Source organism: Triticum urartu, chromosome 6A (genome assembly GCF_056163025.1).
Source record: "Triticum urartu cultivar PI428250 chromosome 6A, HENAU_Tu73, whole genome shotgun sequence".
Lineage (NCBI taxonomy): Eukaryota > Viridiplantae > Streptophyta > Magnoliopsida > Poales > Poaceae > Triticum > Triticum urartu.
Window position 1 is genome coordinate 475,487,861 of NC_141878.1, and position 6,725 is coordinate 475,494,585.

Sequence of the window (6,725 nt, forward strand, 5' to 3'; positions counted from 1 at the left end):
GCTAAACTAATAGTAAGGCACACATCAGGTCTGGTACACAGCATTGCATACATGATAGAACCTATGGCTGAGGCATAGGGAATGACTTTCATTTTCTCTCTATCTTCTGCAGTGGTCGGGCATTGAGTTTGACTCAACTTCACACCTTGTAACACAGGCAAGAACCCTTTCTTTGCTTGATTCATTTTGAACTTCTTAAAAACTTTATCAAGGTATGTGCTTTGTGAAAGTCCAATTAAGCGTCTTCATCTATCTCTATAGATCTTGACGCCCAATATATAAGCAGCTTCACCGAGGTCTTTCATTGGAAAATTCTTATTCAAGTATCCTTTTATGCTATTCAGAAATTCAGTATCATTTCCGATCAACAATATGTCATCCACATATTATATCAGAAATGTTACAGAGCTCCCACTCACTTTCTTGTAAATACAGGCTTTTCCAAAAGTCTGTATAAAACCATATGCTTTGATCACACTATCAAAACATATATTCCAACTCCGAGATGCTTGCACCAGTCCATAAATGGATCGCTGGAGCTTGCACACTTTGTTAGCACCTTTTGGATCGACAAAACCTTCCGGTTGCATCATATGCAACTCTACTTTAAGATATCCATTAAGGAATGCAGTTTTGACATCCATTTGCCAAATTTCATAATTATAAAATGTGGCAATTGCTAACATGATTCAGACGGACTTAAGCATCGCTACGGGTGAGAAGGTCTCATCGTAGTCAACTCCTTGAACTTGTCGAAAACCTTTCGCAACAAGTCGAGCTTTGTAGACAGTAACATTACCGTTAGCGTCAGTCTTCTTCTTGAAGATCCATTTATTCTCTATGTCTTGCCGATCATCGGGCAAGTCAACCAAAGTCCACACTTTGTTATCATACATAGATCCCATCTCAGATTCCATGGCGTCAAACCATTTTGCGGAATCTGGGCTCATCATCGCTTCCTCATAGTTCGTAGGTTCGTCATGGTCAAGTAACATGACTTCCAAAACAGGATTACCGTACCACTCTGGTGCGGATCTTACTCTGGTTGACCTACGAGGTTTGGTAGTAACTTGATCAGAAGTTTCATGATCATCATCATTAGCTTCCTCACTAATTGGTGTAGGAATCACTGGAACTGATTTCTATGATGAACTACTTTCCAATAAGGGATAAGGTACAATTACCTCATCAAGTTCTACTTTTCTCCCACTCACTTCTTTCGAGAGAAACTCCTTCTCTAGAAAGGATCCATTCTTAGCAACGAATATCTTGCCTTCAGATCTGTGATAGAAGGTGTACCCAACAGTCTCTTTTGGGTATCCTATGAAGACACATTTCTTCGACTTGGGTTCGAGCTTATCAGGTTGAAGCTTTTTCACATAAGCATCGCAACCCCAAACTTTAAGAAACAACACTTGGGTTTCTTGCCAAACCACAGTTCATACGGTGTCGTCTCAACAGGTTTTGATGGTGCCCTATTTAACGTGAATGCAGCCGTCTCTAAAGCATAACCCCAAAACGATAGCGGTAAATCAGTAAGAGACATCATAGATCGCACCATATCTAATAAAGTGCGGTTAAGACGTTCGGACACACCATTATGTTGTGGTGTTCCAGGTGGTGTGAGTTGCGAAACTATTCCGCATTGTTTCAAATGAAGACCAAACTCATAACTCAAATATTCACCTCCACGATCAGATCGTAGAAACTTAATTTTCTTGTTACGATGATTTTCCACTTCACTCTAAAATTCTTTGAACTTTTCAAATGTTTCACACTTATGTTTCATCAAGTAGATATACCCATATCTGCTTAAATCATCTATGAAGGTCAAAAAATAATGATACCCGCCACGAGCATCAACACTCATCGGACCGCATACATCAGTATCTATTATTTCCAGCAAGTCTGTTGCTCGCTCCATTGTTCCGGAGAATCGAGTCTTAGTCATCTTGCCCATGAGGCATGGTTCTCAAGCATCAAGTGATTCATAATCAAGTGATTCCAAAATCCCATCAGCGTGGAGTTTCTTCATGCGCTTTACACCAATATGACCTAAACGGTAGTGCCACAAATAAGTTGCACTATCATTATTAAACTTATATCTTTTGGCTTCAATACTATGAATATGTGTATCACTACTATCGAGATTCAATAAAAATAGACCACTCATCAAGGATGCATGACCATAAATGATATTACTCAGATAAATAGAACATCCATTATTCTCTGATTTAAATGAATAACCGTCTCGCATCAAACAAGATCTAGATATAATGTTCATGCTTAACGCTGGCACCAAATAACAATCATTCAGGTCTAATACTAATCCCAAAGGTAGATGTAGAGGTAGCGTGCCGACCGCAATCACCACGCGCATTGCCACCTCATCCTTAGCCAATCTTCGCTTAATCCGTAGCCCCTATTTCGAGTTGCAAATATGAGCAACAGAACCAACATCAAATACCCAGGCGCTACTGCGAGCATTAGTAAGGTACACATCAATAACATGTATATCAAATATACCTTTCACTTTACCATCCTTCTTATCCGCCAAATACTTGGCGCAGTTCTGCTTCCAATGGCCAGTCCCTTTACTATAGAAGCACTCAGTCTCAGGCTTAGGTCCAGACTTGGGCTTCTTCACTTGAGCAACAACTTGCTTGCCGTTCTTCTTGAAGTTCCCCTTCTTCCCTTTGCCCTTCTTCTTGAAACTAGTGGTCTTGTTGACCATCAACACTTGATGCTCCTTCTTGATTTCTACCTCCATAGCCTTTAGCATTGCGAAGAGCTCGGGAATTGTCTCATCCATCCCTTGCATATTATAGTTCATCATGAAGCTTTTGTAGCTTGGTGGCAGTGATTGAAGAACTCTGTCAATGACACTATCAACAGGAAGATTAACTCCCAGTTGAGTCAAGTGGTTGTGGTACCCAGACATTCTGAGTATATGTTCACTGACAGAACTATTCTCCTCCATCTTGCAGCTATAGAACTTATTGGAGACTTCATATCTCTCAATTTGGGCATTTGCTTGAAATATTAACTTCAACTCCTGGAACATCTCATATGCTCCATGACGTTCAAAACGTCATTGAAGTCCCGATTCTAAGCCGTAAAGCATGGCACACTAAACTATCGAGTAGTCATCAGCTTTGCTTTGCCCGACGTTCATAACATCTGGTGTTGCTCCTGCAGCGGGCTTTGTGAAGGAAATATGCCCTAGAGGCAATAATAAAGTTATTATTTATTTCCTTATATCATGATAAATGTTTATTATTCATGCTAGAATTGTATTAACCGGAAACATAATACATGTGTGAATACATAGACAAATAAAGTGTCACTAGTATGCCTCTACTTGACTAGCTCGTTAATCAAAGATGGTTATGTTTCCTAACCATGAACAATGAGTTGTTATTTGATTAACGGGATCACATCATTAAGTGAATGATCTGATTGACATGACCCATTCCATTAGCTTAGCACCCGATCGTTTAGTATGTTGCTATTGCTTTCTTCATGACTTATACATGTTCCTATAACTATGAGATTATGCAACTCCCGTTTGCCGGAGGAACGCTTTGGGTGCTACCAAACGTCACAACGTAACTGGGTGATTATAAAGGAGTACTACAGGTGTCTCCAAAGGTACATGTTGGGTTGGCGTATTTCGAGATTAGGATTTGTCACTCCGATTGTCGGAGAGGTATCTCTGGGCCCTCTCGGTAATGCACATCACTTAAGCCTTGCAAGCATTGCAACTAATAAGTTAGTTGCGGGATGATGTATTACAGAACGAGTAAAGAGACTTGCCAGTAACGAGATTGAACTAGGTATTTGGAATACCGATGATCGAATCTCGGGCAAGTAACATACCGATGACAAAGGGAACGACGTATGTTGTTATGCGGTCTGACTGATAAAGATCTTCGTAGAATATGTAGGAGCCAATATGGGCATCCAGGTCCCGCTATTGGTTATTGACCGGAGACGTGTCTCGGTCATGTCTACATTGTTCTCGAACCCGTAGGGTCCACACGCTTAAGGTTACGATGACAGTTATATTATGAGTTTATGCATTTTGATGTACCGAAGGTTGTTCGGAGTCCCGGATGTGATCACGGACATGACGAGGAGTCTTGAAATGGTCGAGACATAAAGATTGATATATTGGAAGCCTATGTTTGGATATCGGAAGTGTTCCGGGTGAAATCGGGATTTTACCGGAGTACCGGGAGGTTACCGGAACCCCCCAGGAGCTAAATGGGCCATGATGGGCCTTAGTGGAAAAGAGAAGAGGCAGCCCTCCATGGGCCGCGCGCCTCCCCCCTCCCCTAGTCCTATTAGGACAAGGAGAGGTGGCCGGCCCCCCCTCTCTCTTTTCCTCCTCCGCGAATCCTATTCCAACTAGGATTGGGGGGGGGGGGGAATCCTACTCCCAGAGGGAGTAGGACTCTCCTGGCGCACCCTCCTTGGCCGGCCAGCCTCCCTCCTTTAGTCCTTTATATACAGAGGCAGGGGCACCCCAGAGACACACAAGTTGATCCACGTGATCTATTCCTTAGCCGTGTGCGGCGCCCCCAACCACCATAGTCCTCGATAATATTGTAGCGGTGCTTAGGCGAAGCCCTGCAGCAGTAGCACGTCAAGATCGTCACCACGCCGTCGTGCTGACGGAACTCTTCCCCGACACTTTGCTGGATCGGAGTCCGGGGATCGTCATCGAGCTGAACGTGTGCTAGAACTCGGAGGTGCCGTAGTTTCGGTGCTTGATCGGTCGGATCGTGAAGACGTACGACTACATCAACCAAACACTTCCGTTGTCGATCTACTAGGTATGTAGATCACACTCCCCCCTCTCGTTGCTATGCATCACATGATCTTGCGTGTGCGTAGGATTTTTTTTTGAAATTACTACGAAACCCAACAGTGGCATCCGAGCCTAGGTTTTATATGTTGATGTTATATGCATGAGTAGAACACAAGTGAGTTGTGGGCGATATAAGTCATACTGCCTACCAGCATGTCATACTTTGGTTCGGCGGTATTGTTGGATGAAGCGGCCCAGACCGACATTACGCGTACGCTTACGCGAGACCGGTTCTCCCGACGTGCTTTGCACAGAGGTGGCTTGTGGGTGACAGTTTCTCCAACTTTAGTTGAACCGAGTATGGCTACGCCCGGTCCTTGCGAAGGTTAAAACGGAGTCAAATTGACAAACTATCTTTGTGGTTTTGATGCGTAGGTGAGATTGGTTCTTACTTAAGCCCGTAGCAGCCACGTAAAACTTGCAACAACAAAGTAGAGGACGTCTAACTTGTTTTTGCAGGGCATGTTGTGATGTGATATGGTCAAGGCATGATGCTGAATTTTATTGTATGAGATGATCATGTTTTGTAACCGAGTTATCGGCAACCGGCAGGAGCCATATGGTTGTCGCTTTATTGTATGCAATGCAATTGCGATGTAATGCTTTACTTTATCACTAAACGGTAGCGATAGTTGTGGAAGCATAAGCTTGGCGAGACGACAACGATGCTACGATGGAGATCAAGGTGTCACGCCGATGACGATGGTGATCACGACGGTGCTTCGGAGATGGAGATCACAAGCACAAGATGATGATGGCCATATCATATCACTTATATTGATTGCATGTGATGTTTATCTTTTATGCATCTTATCTTGCTTTGATTGACGGTAGCATTATAAGATGATCTCTCACTAAATTATCAAGAAGTGTTCTCCCTGAGTATGCACCGTTGCGAAAGTTCTTCGTGCTGAGACACCACGTGATGATCGGGTGTGATAGGTTCTACGTTCAAATACAACGGGTGCAAAATAGTTGCACACGCGGAATACTCAGGTTATACTTGACGAGCCAAGCATATACAGATATGGCCTCGGAACACGGAGACCGAAAGGCCGAGCGTGAATCATATAGTAGATATGATCAACATAGTGATGTTCACCAATGAAACTACTCCATCTCACGTGATGATCGGACATGGTTTAGTTGATTTGGATCACGTGATCACTTAGAGGATTAGAGGGATGTCTATCTAAGTGGGAGTTCTTAAGTAATATGATTAATTGAACTTAAATTTATCATGAACTTAGTCCCTGATAGTGTCTTGCTTATTTATGTTGATTGTAGATAGATGGCTTGTGCTGTTGTTCCGTTGAATTTTAATGCGTTCCTTGAGAAAGCAAAGTTGAAAGATGATGGTAGCAATTACACGGACTGGGTCCGTAACTTGAGGATTATCCTCATTGCTGCACAGAAGAATTACGTCCTGGAAGCACCGCTGGGTGCCAGGCTTGCTGCAGGAGCAACACCGGATGTTATGAACGTCTGGCAGAGCAAAGCTGATGACTACTCGATAGTTCAGTGTGCCATGCTTTACGGCTTAGAATCGGGACTTCAACGACGTTTTGAACGTCATGGAGCATATGAGATGTTCCAGGAGTTGAAGTTAATATTTCAAGCAAATGCCCGGATTGAGAGATATGAAGTCTCCAATAAGTTCTATAGCTGCAAGATGGAAGAGAACAGTTCTGTTAGTGAGCATATACTCAAAATGTCTGGGTATAATAATCACTTGATTCAGTTGGGAGTTAATCTTCCGGATGACTGCGTCATTGACAGAATTCTCCAATCACTGCCACCAAGCTACAAGAGCTTCGTGATGAACTATAATATGCAAGGGATGAATAAGACT